Source organism: Lissotriton vulgaris, chromosome 12 (assembly GCF_964263255.1).
Source record: "Lissotriton vulgaris chromosome 12, aLisVul1.2, whole genome shotgun sequence".
Classification (NCBI taxonomy): Eukaryota; Metazoa; Chordata; class Amphibia; order Caudata; family Salamandridae; genus Lissotriton; species Lissotriton vulgaris.
Window position 1 is genome coordinate 288,311,996 of NC_141700.1, and position 26,872 is coordinate 288,338,867.

The 26,872-nt window shown below is 48.2% G+C and overlaps 1 protein-coding gene across 1 annotated transcript in view; it reads right to left on the bottom strand.

Moving 5' to 3' along the window:
• LOC147673983 (fatty acyl-CoA hydrolase precursor, medium chain-like) overlaps window positions 1-26,872 on the bottom strand; it is a 419,415-nt gene that overhangs the window by 249,710 nt on the left and 142,833 nt on the right. The window lies entirely within an intron of this gene.

A 26,872-nucleotide genomic window follows, 5' to 3' on the forward strand; every position in this document is an offset into this window, starting at 1 on the left:
AGGCCCTCCAGCACTGTGAACGGGCAGTAGGCCCCTTGCCTCAGAGCTCCTGACTGGGCCTGGAGGCTCGGGACCCACCCCCCCCCCCCAATGTACTTTTCAGGGTGGCCCCCTCATGTTTCATTATGCCACAGCTAACCATTGTAGAGCGTTGCCAAATCCAGTAATATCCATAAAATTCTTTAGCTCCTTGTATCTACATTTAGGGAAAGGAGACCATCTACGCATCTCTCTCTATACCCACACACTTACCCATATTTATTGATTTTTCAATAAAGGCTGTAATTACTATGCTACCTAGAACTTTACTTGAATCCTTAGGCATTTTGTGCAGAGATCCAAATCAAATAATTCTGCATTAAAACATGTAACAAAAAAATCTACTTTGTATATATAAAAATGATAAAAAAGGTATAGAGGACTGAGCTACATAACACACTTCTTCTTCATGCAGATTATGTTTGTCTGCTTCTAAACTAACTTTAACATCACTATTGCAGGAAGTAGGGGTATTATATGATGATGCTGGTTATGCTTCACCATCCAATACCCTCACAATACCACAAAGATGGTCCTTGGATTCACAATAATGATTCTTTAGCTCAGTCTTGGAAGAGGGGCAAAGAGCAGTCAGGCTTAACTACAGGAACATTTGTTAGGCATTTCAGAGTACCAACATGGATGATAAGTAATTGACATGACTCAAAAGAAATTCCGTCACCAATTTATAATAATAAAGCAGATTTTTAAAATACATTTAGACACCAAAATGAAGTCAATCAGTTGACTATAACCAGAGTTATTGATTTTAGAAGCAATATTGGGGAGAGGATGTAGCCTTACGGCTAGAACGGTCGACCTTGGACCTGGGGAACCGGGTTTGAGTCTCGGTAACAACGCTACACAACATGTGATTATGGGCAAATCATGTAATCTCCCTGTGCCTAACAAAAAGGAATGTGTTCATCTGTAACGAAACTGGTGCTAATGTAAAGCGCTCTGATACCCGATGCCTCGGGTCTAGTTTGTGCTAATTAAAACTCTAAAATATATATATATTAAAACAATACTGCAAAGATTCCTAATTGCGGTCAATGCTAAAAACCAACTGGTGACAATTGGTCACTTTCAGGTCTCCTTGTGTCGAACCCAAGGAGGGTGAAGGTGATGTGGCCACGACAGCCAGTTCGATTTTACTTGTCTCAAGAAGCTGGGGACAGAGTTGTCCAGGCTGTCCTTGGGGCTAAAGCGCAAGCTGTGGCAGAGCTGGTTTTAAAGCTTACATGGTGGGGAAACGGGTGTGAAAAGACAACAATGAAGCCACTGTTGACATAGGATGAAGGCTTTGCGGAGTTCACTCAAGGTGCAGCGTCAAGTAAAGGTGGTGGTTGCCAGACTAGCGACCAACAAGCCTTGGTAGTGTTATGGTCAGAAGAAAGTTATTTTGATGTCCGTAGGAAAATGGTAGAAGCCTGAAACTTGCTGGAGGTCAGGACTACGTTTCCCACAATGCACTGGACCATCTACATTTGGGAAATCCTTTGAAGGGCCCGATGGCCAGCGATTCTGTGTTTGCAGTACTGTGTTTTTCCCGGCAGTGTGCATTAGACTAGTACCACTAGTCCAGGGTAGTCTGGAGTTGCCTTTGACACTCAGAGGGATACTTCTGTCTGGAAAACCGAGCTTTGGTCCAGGATGAGTTGCAGTTGCGCAGTTCCAGGAAGGTTGCCGGAAGTGCAGAGTTTCACACCTTTGCTTTGTGCAGATCCTGTTGTCACAGACATGGGTCTCCTCTTTGTCCTTTGTTGCAAGTCGGATCAGAACTGAGGTTCTGATGTCAGGGGTAGCCCTAAAATCCCAGATTATGGGGAGTTTGGGGATTGGGGGCACATGAACAGTGGATTACTAGCCCCAGCTGTTTATCTACCCCTGAGGTGACCATAGCTGATGGTGTTGGTCAATGTTTCTACCTAGAACCCTCTATTCAACCACTTTTAAAAATGGCAGAAAATTTCCTCAGCTGTCCAGACCAGGTAGCTCACCCTCGAGGTGTGGCTAGCCTTCTGAGAGTGTACACCTCCTGAATACCTAATTTTCCTGCCTGCCTGGGTGCAAATGTGCCAATGGGGAGAGGGAAGGTTGTTTCCTCCTTTTGTAGGCAGCCTGGTTGCATATTACAGGCAGTGAAGCTTACAATCTTGATGTGACACTTCACTAGCCATCCTGTAATGGAGGGATGCGTGACCTCCTTTCTGTTCATGCCATTGTTTATGCCTCCTGCAATAGTTCACACCTCGTGGCAGGGGATCGGATTCCTGTCTTAGCTGCAGCAGATGCTGGCTGGCAGGCAGAGCACAGGAAAGGATGGGTAACGAGGTGGGCAGCCTCTAAGGTAGCCACCATGGTGCGTGCCGCATCTTCCTTGACATGAGAAGCATGCCAGGGGTGATGACACATGTCATTTGATACCAAACATGACATATTCGTCGATAACAAAATGGGCCTGCCAACCTCGAGTTTGCCGGTGTTTCAGTCCAAGTTATCCTTTGGATGCTTATCACTTATAGCAGCTTTTAACAAAAAATGCCAGCTTAGGGGCATATAAGCTTGCACTTATATGTCCACACCCTTAATATAATGCACCCTGCCTCCTAGGCTCAGGAGGCCCTCCTTAGGGGTGACTGACATACATTAAAAATAGTACATAGATTTTGCTGCACATGGCGAGGGAGAAGAGGGTGGGGGCTGCCCACAATGGGCATACCAATGCTCCCATCCCCAAAACAAAAGGGACAGTCATTTCGCCCCACCTGGGAGGCATATGAAGGTTATTACCCCCGATCTGCGCTCCCAGGGGGGAAAAAAGTCCACTAAACACCAGAGACTTTTTTTTACTTAGGGATGGGGGCTGCCCTAAATGGGCACAATAATGCCCCCACAATTTCTGGCTCCCAGAGGTGCAGATGGGGCAATAGCCCCCGATCTGCCCCATTGGTGCGCAGAAAGCCTACTAGGCACCAGGGATGTTTTTTTGTAATGAAAGGCGGGTGGGTGCTGCCTACAATGAGCATACCAATGCCCCCACACCCAATACAAAAATGACTGTCTTTTTGCTCCCCCGGCAGCCAGATGGGGTTATTATCCTCGATTTGTGCTCCAGGGAGGGCAAAAAGACCCCTAGACACTAGGGCTAATTTGTTTTAGATATTTTGGGGTAGGGGCTGCCCTGAACGGGCGCTATACTGCCCCTGCCCCTCCCAAACATTTTCAAAAGTCTTTCAGCCCCTCCAGGGTTGCAGATGGGGGAAATGGCCCCTGATCTGCCCCCACAGGAAGGCAGAAAGCCCACTAGTCTCCAGGGATGGTTTCTTTTTTCAATAAAAGAGGGGTGGGGATGCCCCTCCCCCAACACAAAAGGGATAGTCTTTCTGCCCTGTGGGAGGCATATGGGGGTTGTCATCCCCAATCTGCTCCCCGCCCCCCGGGAGCAGAATGCACACTAGAGCCCAGGGATTCTTTTTTTTTTTTTTTTAAACTTAGGGGTCGGGCTGCCCTCAGTGAGCATTAAAATGCCCCCACCCCTCACAGTCTTTCAGCCCCCCATCTGCCCCTTCCCCTCGGAGGGGGACCCACTAGCCACCAGGGATCTTTTTTTATATAAAAGAGGGGTGGGGGCTGCCCACAATGGGCATGCCAATCCCCCCACACTAACTTAAAAGGGGACAGTCTTTCTGCCCCCCTCCTGGGACCAGATGGGGGTTATCACCCCCGATCTGCCCCCGGGGGGGCAGAAAGCACACTAAGCATCAAAGATATGTTTATGGGCATGTCAGGGAGCGACCCCTTAGGCAAGGGTTGCTCCCCTTTTTTTGAGAATACATTTTGGCTATTTATGATACCCCTCCCCCCCGAGACGATCAGCGATATATTTAGGCACACCTGCTCGCAAGGTGGGGGTAGAAAACACCTAGTCACTAGCAAAAGTTCTGTGTGTGAGAACTGGAGTTCTGTTGACACTCTGTTTACTGGTGTTTGGCTGGCAGTGTGTGAACCTGCATTTTGCTGGCGGTGTGTGTGGACTTATGCATAGCTGGCAGTGTGTGTGGACAAGGGCTTGGCTGGCAGTGTGCATGGACTGTTGCTTGGCTAGCGGTCTATGTGGATGTCACATATCTGGTGGTCTGCGAGGACTGTCGCTTGGTTGGCGATGTGCTTGGATGGTGCTTGCCTGGTTGTGTCGGTGGATGGTGTGATGTTCTCTCCTTTTCTTATTATTCTTTTCCTTCCCCTTTAAGACATGTCATTCCCCCCCTTCATTCTTAATTCTCAGAATGTACCTGCTTGAAGGATTCTGTATTTGTCAGTTACCTGTGGCTGTTCATGGATGAGGTTTTAATAAACCCACTCTGCTTATCCTGATAGACTTTATCTTCATTTTATTACATTTTATACCATATTATACTGGCGACGATCGGAAACGACCTCAACAGAACAACACAACAAGCTTCCTGACCTGCTTTCTCCTCCAGCGGCTGTTCATGCGTGATTCGAGTGAAGCGAAGACTTCCCAGCGGCAGCCTTAAAACTATCATGGTGGTGAGGAGAGCGGGAGGTGTTTATTTATAATATAAAAGGAACTGGGAAAATTAAAACTTAAAGACTTTGCGCGTAAAAGAAGAACTCCTAAATTGCTGACGTCGAAATGCGTTTCAAGCGTATGCGTTCCAGTTAACGGAAAGAACGCACTACGCGCTGACGATCTGTCAAAGCTGACGCTCACGCTACGCGCTGACGATCTGTCAAAGCTGACGCTGAAGTTTTCATTTAATAACGCTGCGCTTCAGGAGACCTGCGCTGCGTTCCAATGGAACGTCCTTTGTTTCAATCTCATAATATTGCATTTCAGGAAACCTGCACTGCGTTCTAATAGAACGCCCTTTGTTTTATCGTTCTGTTCTGTCATACAAGTATTGAAAAAGTAGAACATTCGAATTTTTCAATTGTTCGACGCTGCCTCCTTTCTTCAATTGTTCTGCGCAAAGACTGCTATATAACTTGAACAATTGGTATTTGTTTTCTTCATTCTAACACATTAATATGTTAGTAAAAATGAAGAAAATGAATAATTATTAAATAAACATTGCGTAATTAGGGAAAAATGAACCTTAAGAGGTGATTAATTACAGGATACAAATTTATTTTAAATATAAAAAAATAATTTACTTATCCTTTTAAAAATGCAAAATGTAACACAACCTGCATTTTTCCTTACGAGTCCAGGAGAGCCTAATGTAAAATGGAAAAAATGGAAAAAAATATTTGCAAAGTACGCTAGAGTCTGCGGAACCAACTTGAGTGCTGAAAGAAAACACTCACTTCTACTGCATTGTCTTGGAGGTGAAGGACAAGATGTTCTTGAACATTTACCAGACTTGTCAGCTGCTGAACAAAGAAACCTAAATGAATACGAAATAGCCATTCTTCAACTTGACAGGCATTATTTACCTAGACTTAGCACCAACATGGAAAGGTATCATTTTGGCTTGTGTGAACAAAAAAAAGATGAAACAGTAGAAGAATATGTATCTTCTTTGAGAAAACTTGCTTCGTCATGTAACTTTGGACAGACACTTGATGAAAGGATACGTGATCAGTTTGTTTTAAGATGCGCACATGACGATATACGAAAAGAACTGTGGCTGAAGGATGAGCCTCCTTTAGAAGAAGTTTTAACTATAGCAAAACAGGTTGAACATATGACGAGATGTGTCGGTGAACTTAAAAAAGAGAAAGAGAAGCCATCTACTCATGAGTCAAAGGATGAAGTAAAAGTAGATGAGACTGTTTATCAATTAAAGAAAGTAGATAATGTTATCAATGAAGAGAAACATGTTAGGTCATCTAATCCTTCTTTTTCTTCCTCCGGTAACAAATTTTCATGTTTTAGGTGTGGTCAAGTTAATCATTTGGCTAATTCACCTATGTGTCCTGCTTTAAAGGTTACATGTAATTTATGTAATAAGAAGGGTCATTTTGCAAAATTGTGCAGGAGCAAAACATATAATGGCGATAACTCAAGAAGAAGATGGTCTCAACCTCACGTAAGATCAATTTGTTTTGAGGTGAATGATGACAAATCAGACCATCCTTCTCATTTAGTTAGTGTAGAAGGCTCAATGATAAATTTAAAATTTGATTCCTGCTCAAAAATAACTATAATTGGGGGCGTGGCTTGGCGGGCGAAGATGGCGGTCGCAGCCTTGTAGAGCTCCCGCCGGCCCGGACTGAATCCGATCATTTATCCTGACCCCCGAGCCCACTGTTGGTGCCCAGTGCCTGTACTCGATCCGGTGAAGTCTCCAGTCTGCATTGGTGTATGGATCCTGTGATTCCTCCCTTCCTGTGATCGAGGGGAGTCGGCGGCAGAGTGCGGCCTGGTGGCCGGCCGGAGCCGGGGTCCTCGAGTTTCGCGACGCCTGGTGGCAGCTGTGACCTGGCGGGCGCGGGTGGCATCCGCCACGCCGTCCTGGGCTTGTCTCTCCGCCAGCGATCGCCTGGAGTTTGAGGCGGAACCAGCGACTCCTACCCATCGGTTCTTCCCCTGCACGACCGGCGAGTGGTGGCGGCGTGGCCGGGCCCTGCGACGGTCTGGTGGCGGGGGCGACCGGGGCTGGACTGGTGGTCGGCTGGCCCCCCTGATCCGCCTCCCCTGGCTAGGCCCACTGGATACGGCGACCCGTGGACCGCGGACCCGCTGATTCCTCCTGACATATCCTGGACGGCTGCCCGTGGGGACGAGTGTGGGTGCGGCCTGTCCTGCTGGGGTGACGCCGGGGCCTCGATTTTCGCGACATCCGATCGCAGCGTCCCTCCCCGGGGCCTCATCTGGGCAGCCCCGTTCCAGTTTTTGCGACAGTGCCCGAGAGTGGTGTGGGCCCTGCCCGGCGCTTGCCATGACCAGGGACAGAGGAGGTGGCCCGCCCAAGCATGGACCCATAGATAAATTCACAGGGCCGAGTGGTGGCGCTGGGGCGACCGGTGGCAGCGGCGGCCCCGGGCCAGACAACGCAGCTATCCTAGCGGCCATAACCCAGTCCCGGGACATGCTCGATGCCAAGATAGGCGCGGTCGGGGCGGATGTCACGCTCCTACGCCAGGACCTTCGCAATGCAGTGGAGCGGATTGCTGGGGTCGAAACCCGTGTCACGGAGACTGAGGCAGACATTAGTGGCCTAAAGAAGCGCCTTGCGGAGGTGGAAAGCGTCCAGAAGACACTGGCGGCCCGAGTGGAGGATGCAGAAGGGCGCGCGCGGCGCAACAACCTCCGCTTCATTGGTTTTCCGGAGCGGTGTGAGAAGGACGGCATGGAGAGGTTCCTGACCGGGTGGCTGGAGAGCTGGCTCCCTGAAGGGGCGTTATCTAGGTGTTTCGTGATCGAGAGGGCCCACAGGGCCCTGACCCAGCGGCCGCCGGAGGGTGAGCGCCCGCGGCCGGTTATAGCTCGCCTGCTGAACTATCATGACCGGGATGTTATCCTGCGGGAGGCGAGGAACAAGGGCTCCCTCGCCTTTGAGAATCATACCATTATGATTTTCCCGGACTATACAAAAATGGTGCAACAACAGCGGCACTCCTTCATGGACGCTAAGGCCAAGCTCCGGGGCCTCAAGCTCCAGTATTCGCTCCTGTATCCAGCTCGCTTGCGGGTCGTATACCAGTCTCGTACCCACTTCTTTGACTCGCCAGAGGAGGTGTTTCGCTGGACAGATGAGGCAGTGCGACTACGTCCCCACGCCCAGCCGGGACTGGACCCGGGCAGGTCTCCAGGTTCGTCGCCGGAGCGGACACAACGCCAGCCCAAGAAGGGCCGACATCGGAGGTCTCGCTCCGAGAAAAGATCGGCTTCCGCCTGTGCGTCGCACTCGGGTGGCACCAGGGACTCTGAACACTCCGATGCGGGCAGCTGAACACTGTTGGGCCTCCATGCATGCTGTCGGCGGCATATGGACTTGCTCTGCCTTGGCTGGTGAGACTGTTTTACTTTGTCCTTGATGTACCAGCCGGCTCCCATGTGGAGACTTCAGCTATAGACATGGGGACACTGTGTGGCTCGGAGGGTACCTTATACGGGCCTCAGACCCTCACGGATGTGAGTGTTGTTGGGGGGGTGGTGTGTGTGCGTCTTGGTGGGGTTTTGGGGATCCATTGGTATGGCGGGCCCTGAGTCCTCTGTTTTGGGCTCGGGTCTCTCCATGCCGCGACAGGTACTTCACTGTTTTCTGAGGTATTGGGGTGGGGGGAGTGGGGTATGGGGGGGTGTTTTGGTGTTGCACTTGTTGTTGGGGGGGCTCTGGGCTGGAACGGGGGAGTTGTGTTTGCGGGCTGGGGGGGTGGGTCCACACGTGTCGGGGGCTGTGCTTTTTGTCGTTTTGCGGGTAGCACCTGGGTGGGAGGGTGGGCCAGATCTTGAACTATGTGTCGATAATGGCTAGTGCTGCGAGTGTGACTCCTTCGAAGACCCTGCGGGTGGTGACGTGGAATGTGCGGGGTGTCCTGGATAAGATTAAGCGGGGGGCTGTGCTGCGGTGGGGGAAAAGGGAGATGGTGGATGTTCTTTTGCTTCAGGAAACGCACATGCTGGGATCCAAAGCCCTTAGCCTCCAGAGGTTCGGCTACCACCAGGTCTATCATGCTGGCTTTACGAGGGGCTCGAGGGGGGTGGCCATACTGATTCATCGTAGGGTGGCTTATGTCCACGAGAAGCAATGGATTGACCCCCAGGGCAGATTTGTTTTTGTTAAAGGCCTACTGGGTTCCGAGCCGGTGGTTTTTGGTAGTGTCTATGCCCCTCCCCCCCTGCAATGGGCACTGTCTGAACGGCTGTTTGCGTTGTGGGACGAAATCCCCGAGGTCCTGACTGTGGTTGGGGGTGATTGGAATGAAGTCATGGATGTGGGCTTGGACCGCCAGCGGCGAGCGTGTGTGGTACCTAACCCCCCCCCCGCGGCTGCCCCCACCCGGTTGAGTGCAACGGCGCGCAGTATGGGCTGGGTCGATGTGTGGCGGCATTTTCATCCCGCAGTACAGGCCTTCACGTATGTAAACTGACAAAGGAAGGGTTGGAGCAAAGTACCTGCACCTGTCGTAGTCTGTGACTTGAAGTAATATGATGGTGCTTGAGAGACCTAGGAACACAACCCTATAAGTTCCTCTCAAGGACAGAAGTCCTAAACAAAACAGCATAAACTTTGGAATCAGCACCCATCAACAAAATTGTTCTTGTAAAATACAAGTAATGTCCTTTGCGATAATAGGAAACATCCGTATCAAATGAACAGGACCGAGCTGGATAGATGTATATTTTCAATCCTTTATTTTTTGTAGACAAATGTTCCAAATCACAATGAATTTTTCTTTTTCTCTTTTTCTAGCCAACGCGTTTCGTCTCTTTTGATGAGACTTCTTCAGGGCTCAGAACACCTGTTTTTGCACTAAGCGGTATGGGCTGGAGAATTCTTGGTATTCAAAAAGTACTTGTAGAATCTGTCATATCCTATGAGTATTCAGGAATGACTCGAGACCGGCATGGTGACCTGCTACTCGAACAGCGTGGATTCGAAGTAGTGAACTACTTCGAATCCACGCTGTTCGAGTAGCAGGTCTCATCAAAAGAGACGAAACGCGTTGGCTAGAAAAAGAGAAAAAGAAAAATTCATTGTGATTTGGAACATTTGTCTACAAAAAATAAAGGATTGAAAATATACATCTATCCAGCTCGGTCCTGTTCATTTGATACGGATGTTTCCTATTATCGCAAAGGCCTTCACGTATGTATCGGCGGTGCATGGGTCATTCTCGAGGCTTGATTACTTGTTTGTACCCGGGGCCTGCCTGAGCCGTGTTAGGGACGCCTCGATACTCCCCAGGGGCCTTTCAGATCATTCCCCTGTCCTGGCCACTCTGACCCTCCCCGTTAAACGGCAACCTTTTCGCTGGCGTATGTCCGCCTGGCAGTTGCAGCGGCCGGACTATGTGGCGCACCTACGGGAGGCGATCGACCACTTTTGGCGCGAGAACTTGGTGGGGGGAGCCGACGCTGTTGTAGTGTGGGAGGCGCTGAAGCCCACGATCCGGGGCATTGATATAACTTGGTGTACGGCCGCTCGGCGGAAGCACCGGGAGGCCATTGTGGCTGCCGCGGCCCACGTGGAGGAGTTGGAGCAGCGTGGTCGACTTGGAGGTGAGGAGGGCATGGTGCGCCAGCTCCTGCAGGCCCAGCAGACTTACTCCTCGGTCCTACATGAGGAGGCCCGGCAGGCGTGGCTCGCCACGCGCAGTAGGGTATATCAGTGGGGCGATAAGTCCTGCACCATGTTGCATAGACTTTGCCAGGCGACCTTCCAGCCCCTGGAGCTACCCGGTCTCACGGCGGGGGATGGCTCAGTCATGACTGACCCGGACCAATTGGCGGCCAGCTTTGCCCGCTACTACGAGGCACAATATGCCCCTCGCGATCCGCTGAGGGAGAGCGGGATTGCCCCGTACTTGGATGCTTTACTCCCGCAGGCAGTCCCGGAGGAGACTAGAACGGCCCTAGAGGTCCCACTTACGTCCGAGGAGCTAGGGGAGGCCCTTGGCCAACTGAACACTGGGAAGGCGCCCGGCCCTAGTGGCTACCCTGCCGAATTTTATAAAAAATTCCACGTCCAACTGGGACCCCACTTTCGCAATGCGCTAGAGGCAGCGCGGTCTAGGGGCGAGCTGCCACCTGACTGGCGCCATGCGGAGATTGTGGTCTTTTTGAAGCCTGGTAGGGCGCCTGACCGTCATGATTCATACAGGCCTATCTCCCTCCTCAACATCGAGGCCAAGATCTTGGCGAAAGCCCTGGCGAACCGCCTTCTGCCCCTTATAGCCGACCTGGTCCACCCCGACCAGGCCGGGTTCATGCCGCACAGAGCCACCCGACACAATATCCGGCGGGCGCAGGCAGCGATCGACGCCATGAGTGCTAGGGATGAACAGGCCGCACTTCTCCTTGCGGACATGGACCGGGCCTTTGATTCGGTGAGCTGGGCGTATCTCTTCACCTTATTGGCCCGCCTAAACCTCGGGCCAGTCTTTCTGTCCTATATCCGCCTCCTGTATACCAATGTCACGGCGTCGGTCCGGGTGGCAGGCGCGGTCTCAGGACGCTTCCCAATCGGCCGCGGTACGCGCCAGGGCTGCCCGTTGTCCCCATACCTATTTGCCCTGGCCATGGAGCCCCTCGCGGCGCGGGTGCGGCTAGATGCCCAGCTGCGTGGCTTTGTCTGGAACGATACTCTTACAGATAGAATTGCACTCTACGCGGACGATGTCCTCCTGTTCCTTACAGATCTGCGGCGCTCTGGCCCTCGAATCCTGGAGATCATGCGGGGGTTTGGCGAAGTCTCCGGGCTTACCCTTAACTTATCTAAGTCGACCCTGTGGGTTCTACATGGCGGAGCGGTGACCGACGATTGGGCTGCTGATCTACGAGTGGCGACGGACGGCCTGAAATACTTGGGTGTTTTCCTCTCGACTTTGCGGGCCGTGGCCTGGACGCGTAGTGTCCTACCGGTGTGGGAACGGGTCCAGACGGATGTTAAAACGTGGTCCAGGATGCCGCTTACGATCTTTGGGAGGTCGGCCATCTTTAAGATGGTGGCGCTGCCGAGACTGCTGTACCAACTCCAACATTTCCCGCACCCTATCGGCATGGAGTGGTTTCGCCAGGTGAACTCTGTGCTGGGCCGCTTCCTGTGGGAGGGCGGAGCAGCCAGGGTGGCCCTCAAGACATGTTTTCTATCCACCTACTGTGGTGGCTTGGCCACGTCTGATCTCCTCTCCTACTACCAAGCATCGCATCTGCTTGTTCTTAACGATTGGTGGTATGGGGATAGGAGTGATCCGGCATATGCCCTGGAAAGGCATCTTATGGGTGACCATACGCTCCACACCGTTCTATACTCGGCGCGTATACGCCGTGGGTTGCCATCGGTGACAAGGGTGGTCTTTGCAGTGTGGCGGCAGTCCTTGCGCCGCATGGGATGGTGGGGCAAGTTGACGGCGGAAACGCCGCTGTGGCACAACGGTCTGCTTCCAGAGCTGGCGACTCTGGCTGGGTTCGAGGGTTGGGAGACTATTGGGATTACTCAACTGGGTCACGTCGTGTCCGGCGCAACCCTCAAGTCCTTTGCAGACCTCCGAGTGGAATTCCAAATGCCTCAGTCCCAGTTTTTCCGTTACCTACAGCTGCGACATGCCCTCGCCCCAAGCATTGCCGGCCTTGACTCCCTTCCGGAGTTTAGCCCAATTGAGGCGAAAGTCTTTATGGGCGACCTGGGAGACAAGAAGGTTTCCAGGATCTACCAGACTCTGGTTATTCACTGCTCGTCTACTCTCAGCTCCCTCCGGGAAGCCTGGGAAGTGGACGTGGGCACCCTGGACGAGGACGACTGGAGAGAGGCCCTGGAGTCTCCCCGTGGCACCGCTATCGCGGTACGGCTCCGTCTCATACAATTCAAGTATCTACATCGTGCCTATTACACACGTGAACGACTGTGGAGGGCTGGTTTGATTGAGTCATCGGAGTGCCTGCGATGTGGGGAAGTGCCTGGCACCTTGTTGCACACAGTGTGGTCATGTGGTCGCCTGGCTGGCTTCTGGAGGGGTGTATGGAATTGCCTGGCTGAGGTCCTGGGCTGGGATCTTCCCCGTACCCACCGGCTGGGCCTGCTGCACGTCATGGACGGGGTTGGGGGCAACATCTATAAACGTCACCTATTGCTTCTGGGCCTGGTGGTGGCTAAGCGCGACTTGGCTCGGGCCTGGAAATCTGTGAGGGCCCCCCCCCTGTCGGCATGGAAGGCGGGACTGGACTATTTTATGGGTCTTGAGAAACCAGTTTTTGAGGCGCGGGGCTGCCCGCGCAAGCACTTCAAGATCTGGAAGCGGTGGGCTGACTATCGTGGCCTATCCTTGGAACCCCCAGCGGAACCGGAGGAGGACATTTGATCGCAGCGCTGTCTCTGGCCCTAAAGGCACATCCCAGGTTGCTTCATGCCTGCTTCTCTTATATGAACCATCTCTGTGTTGCCTCTGTACATGTGTGGAAAGGGGGGGGGGATAGTGGGTATGGGTGGGGGTGTAGTTGGGGTTGGGATGGGTAGTTGGGATTTTAAAGCTGAGCTTCATTGATACTTGCTTAGTATTTCTTGTGTATGTGATCCATACATTGATCTTGATGTGGTGACCTTGGTGTGGGAAGGTGCCTCATGCTTGTCATTCTTTTGCTCAATAAACTTGGTTGTGAAAAAAAAAAATAACTATAATTGATGAAAAGTTGTATAACGAGCTATTTAAAGGCAAAGTAAAACTATTCAAATGTGATATTTTCCCTTTGGGGTATAGTGAAAAACCTATTGTGATGCTGGGTTATTTCATGGCTGAGATAGAACTTGGTTCAAGGATCACTGTTGGTAAAGTCTATGTGTCAAAGAAAGGTGATGCACTATTAGGATGGTTGCATCAACGCTATTTAGGAGTAACACTTGATCCCAATGCCTCTCCCCAAGTTCAAATTCATGAAGTATCTAACCCTGTACGTAACAACAAGAGTGATGAAAGTTTGTCTTTGTCTTTAGCAAAACAATTTCCAGATGTTTTTAAAGAGGAATTAGGGTGTTTGCGTGGTTACAAACATCATATTAAATTAAAAGTCAATGCTCTTCCTGTTGTGGCTAAAGTAAGGAGAATTCCCCTTGTAGAACAAGCGAAAGTTCAGGAAGAACTTGACTAACTTGTGAGAAATGATATTATCGAACCCGTGGAGGCAACAGAGTGGCTTGCTCCAGTGGTTATTGCAAAGAAACCTACTGGTGAAATTCGTCTTTGCATTGACCTAAGGGCTCTAAATAAGGGAGTAGTTGTTGACAGGTTTCCCCTTCCTAATATAGATGAGATAGTCAGCACTTTGGAAGGTGCAAAGTATTTTACCACTCTCGATTTAGCTTCCGCGTACCATCAGGTAGAGCTAGATAGTTATTCTCAAGACCTGACTGCCTTCATTACACCTAAGGGTACGTTTAAATTTAAGAGAATGCCTTTTGGTCTCGTCTCAGCTGCCTCTGTCTTTCAACGAATCATGTAAAAGATCTTAAGAGGCTTGTCAGGTGTTAAGTGCTATCAGGATGATTTGTTAATCTATGGAAGCAATGTTCTTGAGCATGATGGTCGTGTGTCTGACCTGTTAAAACGATTGGATGGTGCTGGTATGACCTTAAAAAGGTCTAAATGCAAATTTAGAGTTCAGGAAGTTAACTATTTAGGTCATTGTATCACTGGTGATGGTGTTTTTCCAAAGAAAGAACTTGTGGAATCTATTGACAAAGTTAAAGATCCAACTTGTAAAGATGAACTTCTCTCATTCTTGGGCATGGTGGAATTTTATGGTAAATTCATCCCCAATTTCGCAGACAAAACCCATAATTTAAGGAAATTAACTGCAAAAAATGTTGTGTTTGACTGGTCTTGTGAATGTAAGGCTGAATTCGAGTGTATCAAGAAGGAGTTGAATAAAGCTCCTTCTCTTCATGCGTTTGTTCCTGGACTACCCACTGTTATGTTCACAGACGCTAGTGATAAAGGCCTGGGTGCCGTTTTGGTTCAGAAGAGAAATGGAAAGGATTGTCTAATTTGTTGTTCTTCTCGTTGCCTTAGAGGATCAGAGTTTAATTACTCTGTAATAGAGAAGGAATCTCTTGCTATTTTCTGGGCCTTGAGAAAGTTCAAGAATCTCATTTGGGAAACGAAAGTGTGTGTGTTATCTGATCATAAGCCTTTGAGAGAAGTCTTTTCAAAGAAAGGTCTTGATGCCATTTCCTCAAGAATTAGGAAATGGATTGTTTCTCTGCAGGAATTTGAGTTTGAAGTACAGTATATTCCTGGGGTAGCTAACAGGTCAGCTGATTGTTTATCTAGATTGGTTGACAGTGAGAATGCTGATCAGGATGATTTATGTGAACCTGATGAGTGTACTAATGTGTGTGAAATTACTGATGGTGCAATTGATGAAACTGAATGGAGGTTGGAGTTGGGCAAAGATGAAGAAATATCTAATGTAATTCTTTCTTTAATGAGTAAATCTCGTCTGTCTAAACCTTGGTCTTTGGTTTCAGATGAACTCTCTGTAAATAATGGTCTGTTGACTCGAGGTACTAAACTTGTTCCTCCCTCTTCTCTAAGAGGAAAGTTGTTGACTCATGCCCATTGTGGTCATTTGGGGATTGTGAAAACCAAAGAGTTTCTGCGAATGCAATTTTGGTGGCCAGGTATGGATCTTGAAATTGAAAGAATGGTCAGAGAATGTCCTGAGTGTTGCTCTAGCGATAAGATCTTGAAAACAAAACAAATGCCAATGGTTAAGAGGTCTTTACCTGGTCATCCTTGGGATGAGGTTGCCATTGACATTCTGGGTCATTTATCTGGTGTTTCCGATACTCCTTACCTCATTGTACTAATTGATCTCTACTCTAGATGGATCGAAGTTTCTGCTGTCAGAGAAATTACCTCTGATTCCATCATTAAGTTTTTGGAGCCACTGTTTTATAAGGAAGGTTTTCCAAATAGTATGCTGTCTGACAATGGTCCTCAGTTCTGTTCCTCCGTATTTGTTGATTTTCTAAAAAAATGTGGTGTTACTCATAAAAAGTGTTCACTATACCACCCGGAGACAAATGGTGCCGTAGAGAGGGCCAATAAAACGCTGAAGGAGTCAATTCAACTTGCTCGTGCTTCAGGTTTAAATTGGAAAACCACTCTCCAGGACAGGATAAATACCTATCGTTTTGTCCCTCATTCCTCTACTGGGAGGTCACCGTTTGAACTGTTCAAAGGGAGGATTCCTAATACTTTGTTGTGTCCTGGGTGGATGTGCTTAAACAAAGGTCTGGTGGATAATGACATAGGTGATTGGAGGGCAAGAGAACTGCTCAAGCAGAATGCACGTAAAACGTACTTTGACAAAAAGAAAAGTGTAAATTTTCAAGAAGTCAAAGTGGGTGATTTTGTAAAAATAAAGACCCCGGTTGGACGAAAACCGTGGTCCAAGTATACTGATGTTAGAGCTGTTAGCAAGATTTTCAGGAATGCTGTTAAGACTGAAGATGGAAGAATCTGGAATAAGAGTCGTGTTGTGGTTGTTAATCCTAATTTGTCTGGTGACTCAACTCATAATGATATTGGTTTGTGCAATAATTCTTACCTTCCTTCCAACTCTTCATTTGACAGGTTATCGTCTCCTTCTAAAAGAAGTCAAAGAATTCGTAGGGCCCCGTGCTACTTAAAAGATTATGTTTAGCTCGTTTTCCTTATGTTTATACTGTTTAACTTGTTCTCATTCTCTTATTTATAAAGAAAGGGAGATGTGTGATGTTCTTTTTTTCTTTTTGTAAAGGAAGGGAGATGTGTGATGTTCTCTCCTTTTCTTATTATTCTTTTCCTTCCCCTTTAAGACATGTCATTCCCCCCCTTCATTCTTAATTCTCAGAATGTACCTGCTTGAAGGATTCTGTATTTGTCAGTTACTTGTGGCTGTTCATGGATGAGGTTTTAATAAACCCACTCTGCTTATCCTAATAGACTTTGTCTTCATATTATTACATTTTATACCATATTATAGATGGCACTTGGCTAATGCTATGCATGGGTGGCTGTAAGCTGGGGGTATGCATGGGCAGTGCTTGACTGGTGGTGTGGCTTGCATGGATCCTCCAGCATTTTATTATACAGAATCCCCTGCAAACCTCAAATGTACCTAACAATTCACACTTTCCTCATACTTTGGTGCTGAAAATGTGTCTTCCCACCACCCAGCGCTTCCCTCGGTCTCATGATAAAAATTATACCTCACTTGTGTGGGTGCCCAAAGCAGAGAGCCTAAAAACATATAAAATTAAAAACTGAGGGGGAACTGAGGGGGAACGAAAGTGGGTCCAGAAGGGCAGGTTTTTTTCATTCATTTTAGGCTAACACTGCTTTGGGCACCCACACAAATGAGATATCATTTTTATCGAGAGACTGAGGGAAACGCTGCCGGGGTGGTGATCTCACAACCTTCACACACAGAAATATGAGGTTTGTAGCTAAATTTGAGGTTTGCAGGGGATTCTGGGTAAGAAAATGTTGGGGGATCAACACAAGCCACACACTACTAGACTCCTCTGGGTATCTAGTATTCAGAAATGTCTTCTTTTGGTAGGTTTCCCATGATAGGCACCGAGCCCCAGCCCAAAAACGCAGGTGCCCCTTATCTATGACAAAACAACCTGTTTTTGCAAGAAACCATTGGGGGATCCACACAAGCCATGCCTCCCTGGACTCCCCCAGGGGTCTAGTTGGGTTTGACAAGCTTCCCTAGAAGGCTGTCTAGCCCGGGACCAAACCGCAGGTGCCCACCTTGTAAAACCAGGCTGTTTTGCGATGCATAATTTTAATGTATCCACAATACGTTTTGGGCCCTTCCCTGTCGTTGGTACTTGGCCCACTCACACAAGTGAGGCACCATTTTTATCTGAAAACCTGGGAGAATGCTGGGTGAAATTTGTGTCTGTCTGGTGATCCCACAACTTTACCACATATAAATTTGAGGAAAAATTGATTTTTTGAAGCTCAATTTGAGAGTTGCAGGGGATTCTGGGTAAAAAAACATTCGGGGATCCATACAAGCTACACCTCCCTGGGCTGCCCAGGGTGTCTAGTTTTAAAAAATGTCTGAGTTTAGTAGGTTGCCCTAGATAGCTGCCGAGCTTGGGGCCAAAAACATGGATGACTTCCTTGCAAAACCAGGTTGTCTCATGATAAATAATTTTGATGTCTCCACAATATGTTTTGGGTAATTTACTGTTGCACGCACTAGGCCTACCCACACAAGCGAGGTATTCTTTTTATCGGCAGACTTGGGGGAATGCTGGGTGGGTGAAAGTTTGTGGCTCTTTACAGAATCCAGAACTTTCCATCACAGAAATGTGAGGAAAAAGTGTTTTTTTGACAAAGTTTGAGGTTTGCAAAGGATTCTGGGTAACAGAACCTGGTGAGAGACAGATAAGTCACTCCATCCTAGATTCCTATGGGAGTGTGTTTTTTCAGAAGTGCACAGGTTTTCCAGGTTTCCCTGGGTGCCGGCTGAGCTAGGACCCAAAATCCACAGCTAGGCACATTGCAAAGAAGGGGTCAGTTTTCACTCGAAAAATGTGATTGTCCATGTTGTGTATTGGCCCATTTTCTGACGTGGACCGTAGACCTACGAACACAAGTGTGTACCATTTTTAACAACAGACTTGGGGGAATGCTGGGTGGGTGGAATTCTGTGGCTCCCTGCTGATTCAAGAACTTTCCATCACAGAAATGTGAGGAAAATGTGTTTTTATTTTTTACTAAGTTTGAGGTTCGCAAACAGAACAGAACCTTGTGAGAGCCTCACAAGTGACCCCTTCCTGGATTTCCGTGGGTGTCTGTTTTTCAAAAATATACAGGTTAGCTAGGTTTTTCTTGGTTCTGGCTGAGCTAGGGTCAAAATGCCCAGTTACGCACATTGCAACACAAGGGTCAGTTTTCACTGGAAAAATGTTATGTGTCCCTGTTCCTTTTTGGGCTGTTTCCTGTCATGGCCACTAAACCTACCCACACAAGTAAGGTACCATTTGTATCGGTTGTCTTAGGGAACCACAAAACAGTAGAGCAAATGTTATTACTATTTGTCTTTCTCTGCATTTCTGCCTTCCAAATCTAAGACAGCATGTAAACAAGAAGTCAATTTTAACAATACCCTCTAATTCACATGCTAATATGGGTACATGCACAAATAACCACTGCTTCTAAACTCCATATCTTGTTCCGATTTCAGAAATACATAGGTTTACTTGATACCGATTTTACACTCTTTATATTTTACCAAATGAATTACTGTCCACCCGGTACACAATGAAAACATATTGCAAGGTGCAACTCAGTAATTGGCTCTGGGTACTTGAGGTTCTTGATGAACCAGCAAGCCTCATATAACCCAGCAACCATAAGGGTCCCAAATACATAACGGTATAAAGGTTAAAAAAATCTACCATGGTTAGTAGAAGTTACAGGTGAAAATGTAGGCTCAAATGGCTGTTTTTTCAACTAGATTTCAATATTCTTTTTTTTCCAACATTTACTTTCCATAGGAAAACCTTGAAGGACCTACACAAAAAATTGCTAAATTAAAAGTTTGGTCTACTTTTTAGAACTGTATAGCTTTCTGGGATCTATTATTGGTTTCATACTAATTTCTAAAACTAACTGGAAGGAGGTTGAAAGCTCAAAAAATTGGAAAAATAGGCTGTCCCATTAAAATGCCAAAACTGTGTAGAGAATTTTTGTTTTGTGACAAACGTCTGCCTGTTCCTGAAAGCTGGGAAGATGGTGATTTTAGCATCACACACCCTCCGTTGATACCACTTGCAGGGAAGAAACTAGACTTTTTCTTCTGCAGCACTTTTATCCCATTTTTCCCCAAAAAACCTAAATGTAGCTGTATTTTGCCTAATTTCTCAATCCCTCTCCAAGGGAATTCAAAAAACCTCTGTTACCTTTAGAATCCTCAGGGTTCTGGAAGAAAAGGATGCCAAGTTAGCGTGGATACCTTATGTTAGACAAAACGTTATGGGAGCTGAAGCACGAACTACCCCAAATAGTCAAAAAAGGGCGTGGCACAGGGGAGGTGTGGAATCGAAGGGGTTAAGTATTCCATTGATGGAGCCCCTTTTTACTCTAGAGACAGAATACCTCTGCTGACTACCTGACGGGGAAGGAATATTATACCATCTGCTCTGTTTAGGTTGTATGGTGTTCTTTTCCTGTTTATCTCTGCCAGGAAAAAACAGGAGGTGAGGAACCGGAAGAAAACTAAAATAATCACTTGCCTTGGGACAACACTTGAAGGGTGTGGGGCTCATTAGACTTTTGTTTTTCAAAAACAAACTCCCACTTTTGGAGTTTGTTGTTGAAAAATAAAATATTCCAATAGTTTCGAGTGTGGCTGTCAAAACCAATGACTGCCGTACACCAAACTTTTACTATGTTGAAAGGAATTACTGTGACAGCAGTTCATTTCAATGAATAGGGATGACCGCAGTGCCAGTGATCGTCTCTAAACGTCCTCTGCCATCCTGAAGGAAACAAATCTGTCCACTAAACTTTTAATCAGGCCCTAGCCTGCTTGTTTTGGCTATTTAGTCATCATGAAATAATTAGCATGGGAGTTTAGTTAGTAAAGAATTTCTTTCTAAAGAGGCTGACCCTAATGGGCCATATGGTTTATTTTCCAAGTATTAGACTTTTTCCACCCAGCCAACCTTTTGAACCCTTCTGCCATCATATTATCACAGCACTGGGCCTCATCTAGAGTTCCGCAGAGAGGCAGACCCTCCACAATGCAATAATGCCATAAGGATAACAACCCACCGGATGTTACTGCATCCTGGTGGAAGCAACTGCAAAACTGCATTTTAGGAATACTAACTCTCTGTACCACAGTCAATGGCCGCAGAAAGGCACCAACCTATACAACAACACTGCTACCCCAAGGTGCTAACTCAACAAAACCAACTCACCACATTGCATCTGAAGGGTTACTAACCACAACACCCTGCATCAAAGGAACACCCACCACACAGAACCTAATTCTAAGGGAACAATCTGCCACACTGAATTACACACTAGGGATACAAATACACGAATCAATTTTATTGGACTGTATTCTAGGAACACTAACTCACCACATGGTACTGCATCATACGGACATTAATCCATTGCAATGCAACCTATTGACAATGTCCCACAACAGTGATCTGCATCCTAGGGTCACCAAAGCACCTCAACCACTTCAGTGTACACTAGAAGACCAAACCGTACTGAGCCCAAAGTGTAGGAAAGGTCTCTTTTTGTACGGACAAGCCCCTCCCCACTTTTTTGCTCCAATGCTGATGGCTATGACTCTTATATATGGATGTCTGCAGCCCAGACCCCAGTGTTCTCTCCCTAAAACTGTTATGTGTGAATTGGCAATCCCAATTGACACAGACTTTACCCCCCTTATAAGTCCCTAGTATATGGTACCAGTAGTGCTCAGGGCGTGGGTGGTAAAGGGGTCCCCAGGGCTTGCAGAACTGTTTGTGCCACCCTGAGGGACCCAAATAAGCTACTGACAGCAGGCCTGTTATTGCAGAACATAGGAGCCGGGCAAAGTGATTGAACTCAACTTTACCTTCACCATGGTTAGCAAAGTCAATGCTTTCATATACACCAGTTTCCCCTGAGAAAGTCCTCCTAACTCCCAGGAGGCATGGTGCAGTATATCAAAGGTGTGGACATGTAAGTGCAAGATTATATGACTCAAAGTGCCCTTTACCATTAAAGGACAATATAATTGTTAGATGGTCTGCAGGAATAAAATAGGCTGGCACCCGGGCAAACCCGAGGTTGGCAGCTTCATTATGGTACTGCCTAAATATGTCACGTTTGGTATCAAACAACGTGACTTCGCACTCTTGACATGAACCTCATGTTGAGGACGATATGGCATACACCCACGTGTCTACCTTAGAGGTTGCCCACCTGGTTGCTCCAGCTTCTCTGTGCTGTGGCCGGCAAGACCCTACTTCCTGCTCTTGCTGCTGTCAAGACACGATTCCAATCTCCTGCTCAGCAGAGTGATCACTCCCAGAGGTCAGGAACAAAGGCTGGGCTGGAAGGAGGTCACACCTCCTCTCTCCCAGGCAGGCTAGTGAAGTGACGCATCAAGGCGGTGAGCTTCAAAGGCTGCACCGCCTCTGATATGCATTAGGGCTGACTTCCAGAGAAGGAAACAGCCCTCCCCCTCCCCTAGGCACATATGACCTGGGCAGGTGGGAAATTTAGATAGTCAAGATGGTGTTTACCCCATTAGGCTAGCCACACCTTCTGGTTGGGCAGTCTGGTTTCCCCCACAAAAAGGGTTCTGACATTTTTAGAAGTGGCAGAGTGGAGGGTTCTGGGTACAAAAGTAACCCTGGGCCTAGTTCGTGTAGTTCTGCTACGCAGAACTCTGCAAAGTGACAGAAAAACTCTGTGGAGTTCCGCAAGTGGCGGAGTGCAATGCGAACTGCCATTTGCGCTGGTTTCCCTGTCGCTCTGGTAGAAATTATACCCGAGCGGCATCTGGCGCTCGCGAACTTACCATTCGTGAGCGCGAGCGGAGAAAAACTCCCCTGCACTATGCAAAATGGAGTTTTCTGCACTCTGCAAGCTCTGTGGAGAGTGAAGTGCAGAAAACTCCACAAACTCCGTGAATGGAGCGGAGTTCACTGCCCAGGTCTGTACAAAAGGTGACCTACACCCCCTGATGTTGTCTTCTCAATGGTGGACACGCTGGAGGGACTAGCAGTCCCTTGGCTGCTTGCTTCACAACCCTAACTCCTCCAAATCGAGGAACCTCAGTTCTGAACAACCTGCATGAAAGAGGACAGAAGAAGAGAGCAGTGTCTACGACAACAGGGCTTACACAAAGCATAAGAGGTATACCCTGCACCTGTGGCCATGTTCCTGGAACTGCCTGATTGAGACTCTTCCTAGGCTATCTCTCAGTTCCCTGGGACCCCTGTGAAAGCCTGAAACACCCTCAGACTCTCCTGGACTACTGCCATTAGTCCCTTGCAAACTGCAGGTAACACAACGCCCGGATCCGAAGTATTAGCCATCGGGCCTTCTGAGGGATCGCCCAAATCCAGATGGTCTAGTGCATTGAGGGAACTGTAGTCCTTCCTTGCACGAATTTATAGGAAGCTACTGCATTCACCAGAACCACTGCATTTCAAAGTATCTTCCTGCTCCACTTACCGCTGCCAAGGCCTGTTGGTCGCCAGTCCAGGACCCAAACCCCTTTACTCGACGTTGCATCTAGAGGGAACTCCATCGGACCTTTGGTCAAAGTCAGTAACCAACTTTTGTTGTGTTTTTGCAACTTTTCCCCATGCACCACTGTTTCAGCAGTACATTCAGTTCTCATGCAGCTCCTGTTCAGCACCAGGGACAGCCAGAACAACTCTTAACCCAGGACCTTCTCTGGGGTTTTTGACAGTATTGCATAGCGAAGCGTAACCAGCATCACCACATAAAACCTCGCCTTCCTACACTAGGGAGAGTTACTCTACACTGCCTGGTATACTGTAGACACTAGTCATAAAATCTGCCCTGCTACTGACCTCAACCCACCATACTGCACAAGATAGGGAACTATAACCTACAGCACTGCCAAGCATCCTAGAGAATGTAATCTTCCTAATGGAACTGCAACCATGAGACACCAGCCCACAGTTCACCATGGCAACCAAAATAACTACCTGGTACTGCTTCCTATAGAACATTGTAATCTACACTTTAGTGATTCCCAGGACTGTAATATATGCTGCTCCCTTATACAGGAGGGTGATATACCAAATATGTAGCAGGTGTGGCCCTGCAGACTTACCATTCATGAGTGCTACTTATTGCACAGGATGAAGTAGTATCTTTATTCAAATAGGTCCTTTCTAAGTATAAAATTCATATTTTCTGTCTTTAGCTTAGAAGAATCTAGAAAAAACATCTGTGCTGCATTTTTTTGTATTACAAAGAATCTCGGGGCATATTATCAAGGGGGTTTATCTACGCTTTTTTGGCTTTAAAAGCCAAGAAAGCAAATTATCTTCCTATTACCTAGCTGTCGCTAACACCCGTTAGCGACAGCTAGTAGGAGATAGCGACCATCTTGGGCACCGCTTTGCATGTCAGTGATATTTATCACTAATGACATGCAAAGTGGGCATGCCAAGATGTTAGCGACTGGAAACAGTCGCTAACATCGCTATCTCCTATTACCAACTTTTGGAGATATTTGCGCTAAGCGCGAATATCTCCAAAAGCTAACACCTGCCCCTGAGCAGTTCTTAGCCGTGTTATCCAATGGGAGGTGAATAACATGGCTAAGAGCATTAGCTCGGTAATGCATGAATATCGCTGACTTTTCAGCGATATTCATGCATTTCGGCCGATTTTTATCACTTAAGAGATAAACCTTGATAATAGCAAGGTTCCTAAGTGATAAAAATCGCCGCAGCTCGGCGATAAAAATATCGCCTCTAAACCAACATAGCGATAATTATCGCTAGTTGTTGGTAATATGCCCCCTCATTATTAAAGCTAGATCTTAAGTGTAAATGTCACAAACCTGATTTTTAGATAAGTTGCTCATCTCTGTCAGATCTATGTCAAATCCATAAACTTGTTCCGCAAGGCTCTCCTCTGCTTTAGCGACAATAATTAGATATCATATCACACAAGTGGAGAGATCAAGGGCATTAGTGGGCTCACGCCTGCCGTCATTCAAATAATATACCACCCAAATGGCGTGACATCCTTGGATTTTGCTATGAGCCTAGTTGGCTACTCAGCAAGACTTGAAAAAGGACCTTGAGAGATCCCTGCAGTCGCTACCTAATGTAATCCCAGTGTCTAGGCTATACCAAGAATTGTACGAGGATGGCTCGCTCATGTAATGTAACATGCTTCATCATTTGCCACCTCGTCCCACCCTGTTAGGATGGTGCTACCAGGCTGGACTCAACCTCAAGGGGAGGCTGACCTGCTGGAGTTCTTAGATATTTCTTATCTTTTCTGGATGATGCTATGATTCAGTTTACTAACTAAATGAACCTAAGGATAAACCACAAAAGTATGCCAACAAGTTTCTGCCTGTTATAAGCTTCCTGGCTTTCATCAGGGCTATATCTATGTGGCTCTACACTACAGAAAGTCTAGTGAGTGATGTGTGGGTACCTGGCATTATCTCCCCAGCATGGGAGTGCTGGGAGGAATACTTGGAGATAAACAGCACAGGGTTCAAAGTCAGAATAACCTAGCTGACTGTTCCTTCCCTGCACCTCGTGAGAAAAAACTGTACTGAAGGAGTTGATTGGGTGGCTTTGACACCAAAGAGAGCCATCAGGGGACTGAGCCCACTCACACACAGCAAATAGCAGAGCTGACAGAGTCAATCAATCAATCAATCAATCAATCAAGTAATTTGTAGAGCGCGCTACTCACCCGTTAGGGTCTCAAGGCGCTGGGAGGGAGGGGAGTCGCTACTGCTTGAACAGCCAGGTCTTGAGTTGTTTCCTGAAGGAGAGATGGTCCTGGGTCAGCCGTAGTGGGGTGGGGAGGGAGTTCCATGTCTTGGCCGCCAGGTAGGCGAAGGATCTTCCTCCGGCGGTGGCTTTGCGAATTCGTGGGACGGCGGCGAGAGCAAGGCTGGCGGATCGGAGCTGGCGGGTGGGTGTGTGGAATGTGAGGCGGGTGTTGCGGTATTTGGGGCCCATGTCGTGGAGAACCTTGTGTGCGTGGGTGAGGAGTCTGAACGTGATCCTCTTACTGACGGGGAGCCAGTGCAGGTCTTTCAGATGGGCAGAGATGTGGCTGTGATGGGGGATGTCCAGGATGAGTCGTGCAGAGGCATTCTGTATGCGCTGGAGTCTTTTCTGGAGTTTGGCTGTGGTTCCAGCACAGAGGGTGTTCCCATAGTCCAGTCGGCTGGTGACAAGGGCCTGGGTGACTGTCTTCCTGGTGTCGGTGAGGATCCAGCTGAAGAATTTTCGGAGCATGCGCAGGGTGTTGAAACAGGATGACGAGACGGCGTTGACTTGCTTGGTCATCGTGAGGGACGAGTCAAGAATAAAGCCCAGGTTGCGTGCATGGTCCGTGGACTTGGGGGTGGTGCCCAGCGCAGAGGGCCACCAGGAGTCGTCCCAGGCAGAGGGGGATGGTCCCAGGATGAGGACTTCCGTCTTGTTTGAGTTCAGTTTCAGACGGCTGAGCTTCATCCATTCCGTGACGTCTTTCATCCCTTCCTGGAGGCTGGCTCTGGCGGTGGCGTGGTCGTTGGTGAGGGAGAGGATCAGCTGGGTGTCGTCAGCGTAGGAGATGATGTTAAGGTTGTGTTGGCGTGCGATGGCTGCGAGAGGGCTCATGTAGACGTTGAAGAGGGTGGGGCTGAGCGAGGATCCTTGAGGAACGCCGCAGATGACTTCGGTGGCCACGGATCGGAAGGCGGACTCTCTGGGTTCTTCCGGCAACGAAAGAGATGATCCATTCCAAGGCCGTTCCTTGGATTCAGGTGTTGCTGAGGTGCCGTATCAGGGTGCGGTGGCACACGGTGTCGAAGGCTGCTGAGAGGTCCAGGAGGATGAGGGCAGCTGTATCCCCGTTGTCGAGCAGGGACCTGATGTAGTCGGTAGCTGCGATGAGGGAGGGTTTGGTGCTGTGGTTTGCTCAGAAGCCGGACTGCGAGGGGTCGAGGGATCCGTTAGTCTCGAGGAAGGCGGGGAGTTGTTTGTTGACGGTCTTCTCAATGACTTTGGCAGGAAAAGGGAGGAGCGAGATGGGGCAGAAGTTCTTGAGGTCCGTGGGGTCCGCGGTGGGTTTCTTCAGGAGGGCGCTGAGCTCGGCATGTTTCCAGCTCTCCGGGAAGGTGGCGGATGCGAAGGAGCTGTTGAAGAGTGAAACAACACTGCGAATGGGCTCGGGATGTTAAACTGAACATCCAAATAGCACGGGGCTTTAAATCTACTATGCCTTCCATCAAACCATTAAGGGACACTAGGGGGTGGGCAATGTTCAATACAAAGTACACACAGTGCAAAGAGGTGAGGTTACAATGGACATTGCACAAAATGCTAGTGGCAAAGAAACAAGGCTTACATGTTGCAGCGACTTCAATGTTGGTCTCATTAGAGGACTTTTCCTCATA